We start from the raw sequence: 7126 nt of genomic DNA, 5'->3' as shown, positions 1-7126 counted from the left end.
CATCTTTTTGATTATAGCCCGTCTAACTGGGGTGAGATGGTATCTCAATGTAGTTTTAATTTGCATTTCCCAGATGATTAGTGATGTTGAGCATTTTTTCATGTACCTGTTGGCCATATGTATGTCTTCCTTTGAAAAATGTCTATTCAGCTCCTTTGCCCATTTTTTAAATTGGTTTATTTGTTTTTAATGTATAATTGCTTGAGTTCCTTGTGTATTATGGATATTAATCCCTTGTCAGATGCATAGTTNAGTCCCATTTGTTTATTTTTTCTTTTGTTGCTTGTGCTTTTGGGCTCATGTTCATAAAGTCCGTGCCCAGACCTAGATGCTGAAGTATTTCACCTATATTTTCCCCTTAGTAATTTTATAGTTTCAGGTCTTATACTTAAGTCTTTAGAATTCAGGTTTAAAATCTGGACTTCAGGTAAAGGAATTACCTTACCTTCATGGTTAAACCGTGTAATTGAACTGTGTGCCTGCTGCCATCTTGTGGTAGCCTGGCCTTAATTATTTATTGCTATTACATTTTCCATCTGCATACAAAAAGTAAAAAAATTACGATGGGTTAGCAATCTGTCAGAAAAACAAAATTCCTAAAGAGTGAATTGGAAAGTTAAATCTACAAATCTATCCTTATATAAGGAAATGAGTAATGTGGAATTGTCACTTGGAGATAGTGAGTAAAATAATTTGTATTTTTCATAAACATCCTCAGAAATGAAAAAAACATCTGCTTTCACCTTCAAATTTAATACTTCTTATTTTCTTTCCAAAGGTGAAAACCATTAATGAAAAGCTTACAATTGGGAAGATTTCAAAGTACTGGTCAGGATTTGTAAATGACGTCTTCACAAATGCTGACAACTTTGGAATTCACGTTCCTGCAGATCTAGATGTGACAGTCAAAGCAGCGATGATTGGTGCTTGTTTTCTCTTTGTAAGTACGGTCTTAGAGAGTACAGGTGATTTATTTTTCTCCTTCTCACTAATCAATTACTATAGAAACAATCACAGCTTACATGGTTTTTACTCCCAAAGAGTAAAATGCATAGAAGTTTTATGCATAGAAGTTTTATGCATAGAAGTCTAGTTTGGGACCAATGTTCCTCAGAAATCAGGATTTAGAAATCACATTTCTATTAGGCTGTCCCTTTCAGACCTCATACGCCCTCTTCCTCAAGGACTGATGTCAAATCACGTCCTACTCATCACCTCCTCAAAAACTGAGTTTCCCTTCTCTTTCAACTTCAATTTAGATTTTTGGCTTGTTTTCACTTTAAGTGAAAAAAATTATGTAAAATGTAAATATCACATAATCTATCCTGGGTAAATTTCAGGACGTCTCATTGCTTAACAGTGAGCCAGGTGATATTCAAAATGTGAAAAGCTCAGTGTCTTGCTCTTCCAATGTGAACACAGGTATATGAGATGACACAGGTAAGTTATTAGGTCCAGATGCTATTATTACAAAAATACAAATTCATTGTTCCTACTTGCCAACTTACAATTGTATTGAAAACATTTTCTCCTCTGATGATAGAGAATACAAGCTAAGTAATACCTATGCCAAAATGCTTGGCCATCTGCCATCTCCCTTGTAATATCTCCCTCATTTACTACCATTCTCAATGAACCCACAAAGACTCATGAAATTTTTAAATAAACCTATATTCTTCTTCATATTTTGTTGTTCTTCAGGGTTTTAGGATCCTAAACCTTATGGTTATATTAATACTTGCTCTGTGGAATAAAATCAGCCTTATTTATTGAATCTGTTCTAAAGACACTTGAAAATTGTATTAACTAAAAATAATTCTCCTGTGACATCACTGACAGACACAGTTTAATACAGAAGTGCATATCTACACATTTTTCTAGGAATATTTCTCTAGGAACTTAAAGAAATTATTTTAACTTACTGGTTCCCTATCATTGGTAGAAGGTAGAACTAATATACTTAAGAGTGCTGGGTTTTAATGCGTACTATGTAGTCATTTACCCTCAATTCCCATTTTCATCTACAGATGTAAGCAATTGCAGTCACTTTGCCTGTCACCTAGAATTTCTTCTATTCCTTATTCTCTTCTATCACCTCTACAGTGCTTAGAATTCCTCACATCCTGTTCATCCTTTCCATTTTTGTTCATTCTGCACTTTAACACTAACCCCTCCAAATACACACACACACACATACATACATACACACACACACACACACACACACACCCATATCACGTATCCTTTTCCTGAGACCTTAATTAACACACACACACACACACACACACACCCATATCACGTATCCTTTTCCTGAGACCTTAATTAGGCCTTTCTGATTAAGCCCCATGCAATGTTTATATTAAAAAACAGATCATCTTTAATCTGTCCTCCTCATCTATTTTATGTAACAGGCTGATGGCAAAAATGTACTGTCAAAAATAGACCTACAATTTTCTATATCCTTAAACCTTACTGGTTTGTCTTATTAATCATTTTCAGAAACACTCTAAACGTATGTTCTCCTTGAAAGAGTATGTTTTCCTATTCTTTGCCCAAATTCTTTGAGAAATTGACAGGAATGTAGATCTAGGTCCTACTCCACGTGTGGAGCAAAGGGCAGCACCTGTACCACCCAAGGACTTGTTCACAGTGCCGCATCCCAGCCCCACCCCACAAGCACAAGAACCTGAACTTGAACAAGACCCCCAGGTGATTCCTCTGTGCAGTGTGAACTTGAGATTCACTGATCTAGATAACCCCCAATTATCTGAAAGGATAACTTTTAACCTCCAGTATCTAAGAGAGAAATATATTCACTGAGAATAGCTAATGGCTCCCATCCATTTCTTTTTTTTTTCTTTTACCATAATATTATAGAACATTTGCACATTTTTGCTAATATAGCTTTTAAAACAGTTTCTCACATGTATTATCAAGATAAATTACTTACTTCTATACATAATCTGATAGGAAGAATTATGTTTTTAATTTTTTAAGTGCTGTCTATATTTTATTACGTTACAATGAGAGAGCTTTATAAAGCTGCTGGTGTGAGGATGCTTCCTGAACAAAATTCACAAACACAATTTAATTTTTGGTATATTCTGGTTCTAGAGCACCAATCCACAACCTACAACTCCTCCCATCCCCACTCCACTCTCCGAGTTCCCTCTGGTATACTTTTCAGTACTTCCTCAGATGACTACCTAATTTCTGGCCACGTAGTTTGTGATAATATATCAAATTCCTGTTCTAAGGTTGGTATCTATTACAACTTCCTGCACTGACCTGCAATGCTCTGCAATCTAATTCCGCAAAGTCTTCATTACCCAAAATTTTGACTGACGATACCATGCTAATTCAGATAAGGTTTCCAAGTTACTTATACTCTGAAAATTCAACATGTAAGTGTCATGAAGCTTAAAACTTTTTGATTTTTCTTCTACTTATAAATCATATGTTACTGGAACACCACTGGGAAATATAATTCCTTTATGTAATCAAACCTTACATGACAGACTCTTGATCTTAACTCTTGCCTTTTTGTAAATTCATTCATATTCAGTTTATTTATTTGTAGGATTTTATGTTCTTTGAACATTCACTGGCTGGATTATAACAAGGAAGATGATAAAAACAGTAAAATATGCAGAACATATTTCAGTAAGTAAAAGACAAGTTTAAATGATCTTTTTCCCTTTGACAATGTCTATATTTTGCACAGTCTAATTCTTTTTCATTTTCTTCTAGAAATCCCTTGGGCTCTGGATTTAATTTCTGAATGGTTCAAGTATTTGCTTTTTTTTCTGACAAAATGTTAATTATTATATTTATTAAAACAAAATTTAATGAGGCAATTATCTATGTGAATGCATGATTGCTAGATCCACAATTACTGGCCTGAGAACAAGGTTTCTTTGAGAGATTACCATTCTTTCTTTTTATCCTTTTGAAGTTATTGCAATGGTAAGCATGAAAGATGAGAACGAAGGCTTGCAGCATCACTGATGAAAATTCAATATTTAGAGAACACTTTGAAGTTTTTCTGTGACTAAGACTGGTTTCAAATCAAAAGGACTGAATTTCTAAAATATTTTTTCAGAAGTAGCCCCTTTTGACTTTGTTTATTAATTTTCTCATTGCAGTGAGATATTTTTATTTTATGTTGAAAAAGTTAAAAGTTGGGTAAATAATAAGTCTAAAGATGAGGAGGAAGATAGATGGTATCAATTCAGTCCAGTGGCAAGAGGCACAGGTACATTTCATAAGAAAGTTAATATTTACAAAGCAAAGCATGTTGTAAATGCCTACTCATGTTAGAGATTTAAATAAGGACTTAAGTAGACTTCTAAGTTAGGAAAAGCACTGTCATCTAGCAGAAATGTTATCTATTTGTAGTGAAAGTTTAGTCAATTAAGGGATCTAAGGCTGTGAAAAGTGGACAACTTCAGGATTTAAAAACAAGCAAACAAACCAAATAAATAAAACGCTAATTATAAGGCAAATGAAGAAGGAAAGGAGCAAGATAAGATCAATTAATTAACACCTTCCACTTTAATGTTTTTGAAGTCCTCCCAATCACTATATCCTAGTTATCCACATATTTCCAAAGCTCACACAAAAGAAAAATTTCTTTTTTATGAATGACAATAGTTCTTCCCTTTTCAAAGTGAGAGAACATATTTCTTTTAAGCAAGTCACCATGTAGACACTTAAACTCTACTTTTGAGTTACACGAATACTACCCAAGTTTCCAAGCACATATAAAGGTGTTAAGAGAAACTATAGGCAATCCCCCACTTAGAAAAGTGAATGTATTCCAAGCTTCTGTTATGATCATCTTTTAGGAATAGTGTTCTACACCGTAGTTAAGCCCAACTAGCCCACAAATATCAATTTAGTTCTGGGTTCTGGGGTAAGGGCTTTATGTTGTGTAAGTTGGAAAAAAAAAAAAGTCTCTCCCCCATTGTGTGGTTCAGTTTCCTTCGGTTTCTTTGACTTTACACCTTCACCTTTTCTGGTAGCCCCCTTGTTTGGGATGCAGAAATTATACAATACCATAAAAGATCTACTGGAGGCAGAATAGTTTAGGTATTGACCACCAAAAATATAACTATTTTTCAAACTCACATACACTATTTCTCCCAGTCACACCATCTGTTCCTTTGGTGTAACTGGTGTCACCTGCATGTTGGAGGCAATGCGGTCATGGAAGGGAGCTGAAGTCCTGTCTGCGATAGGCATGCCTCAGCTTGGATTTGCTGTTTGCTCACAGTGAAACCTTGAGCCTGTCTTTCAGAACCTCCTCAGGTTCCCATGTTATCCTGCCGAGTTCTGATGATGGTCAGAGGAGCTCAGCACTTTCTTCCTTTCCCCTTAATCTATTTCAGTTAAAGTGTGTGTGATTTATGGCATTTATAACCAGCTAACGGAAATGGCATTTTTAAAGCTGGTGCTTATTGACTAAAAAAACGGAGAACGACAGCTAACATGTTCTGAGGACTTATTACATGCCAGGCACCATGCTTTATATGAATTCCTGGTGGGGTAACAAAATGAAACGGTAACAAAGGAAAATCAGGGATTATGTAGAAGACTTCCTGAGAACCTGTCTTTCCCCCTTTCCACCCTGTACCCCTGCTCCATGTCCCAAATTTTCTTCCTAAAGATAATCCTGCTTTCACATCTTCTTCTTGCTCTTTACTTTTGATCTAAAAAAAAAAAAAAAAAAAGCTTTTTGTAAGTGATGTCACTACAGCAGCAGCTGAGACTTTCACCATGGGGCAAAAATGGAAAAATGAAAACACCATTTGTAAATGCTGCATTTTAATGTGACAAACTACATTGGAATTTTTTCAAATATTTAAATGAAACTAAAACTATCAGAAACTGTCATTCAACTCCTACATCTAATGGAGACTCAGTAAAGGTAAAAATTCTTAGAATACAGCAGTCGTTTTTTTTTTTTTCCGTGTCCAGCAACGGATCGCAACCCTCAGTGTTGCACCCGTACCGGACCGGGACCGGCAATAGGATCGCAACCCTCAGTGCCGCACCTCGCTCAGCCAGTGAGCGGGAACCGGTCTGTATGTGGGATCCGAACCCTCGGCCGGAGCGCTGCCACGCTCCCAAACAGCGCACTGTAGCAGTGTGCCACCGGGCTGGCCCTACAGCAGTCGTTTTAAAGTTGGCTGCATTTAAATAAAACCCTGAGCGGTATTTGGCTTCTGGATTGGTGTATTACAGCAACCTGAGACCCATCCTTCTTCTCCTTCCTCATTGAAGGTAAAATTAATCTTTCTTATCTCTTCTATGCTCTACTTTTTCCTTTTCCACCAAATATAAGTCCCTGAGATACTAGTGAGACCTGATTTTCAGTGAAAAGCCTGCAGCCTTAAAACATGGTGGGTCCTTTGCGCATCATTGTTTCTGTTTATTACCATTTCTTGGCCCTACGACACTCTTGGAAAACGTGCTCAAACTGTTTACTCTGAAATGTTCTGGGAAAGGCTTGACCAGATTTAAGCCCCTCTCATTCATTCATTCATTTATTCATTCATTCAATAAAAATTTATTGACTCCGTCCTATATGCCAATAATGCAGCCCCTCCTCTTATGGCACTAACAGTTTAGTTGAATAGATAACTTTTAATCCAATAATGACACAAAAGTTAGATTTCAAATGTGCAAAGTATTTAAAGGAGATAGACAAGGTGCCAAGTGAGGGTATTTGACCTGGTCAAGGAGCAAGAGAGCACTGTGGGATTTAATACATGAGGAATGAGTAGGAGTGGAGGGAACAATGTTTTAGGAGGAGATATTAATATCTGCAAAACTTCTGTGATGAGGAATGACGAAAACCTGACAATTTCAAGTGGCTTGAAGAAGCAGTGATTAAGGTGCAGACAGTAAAGTTGGATGTGCTACAGATGAGAATTATAGGGCCTGCAGGCCATGATGAACATTTCAGACTCTGTCCTATTAGAAAAGCATGTGGGAAAGTTTATAAGGAGAGAGGTGACTGATTACAGATTAGATTGCTGACAGCGCTGGAGAGGATGCCCACGGACCAGTCAGTAGGTTACTGTAATAGTGCAGGTGACAGCTAATTGTTTTTATCTTTTCC

The sequence above is a fragment of the Galeopterus variegatus genome, unplaced genomic scaffold, assembly GCF_000696425.1.
Source record: "Galeopterus variegatus unplaced genomic scaffold, G_variegatus-3.0.2 Scaffold7720, whole genome shotgun sequence".
NCBI lineage: Eukaryota > Metazoa > Chordata > Mammalia > Dermoptera > Cynocephalidae > Galeopterus > Galeopterus variegatus.
Note: the sequence above shows the minus strand (reverse complement) of the source record.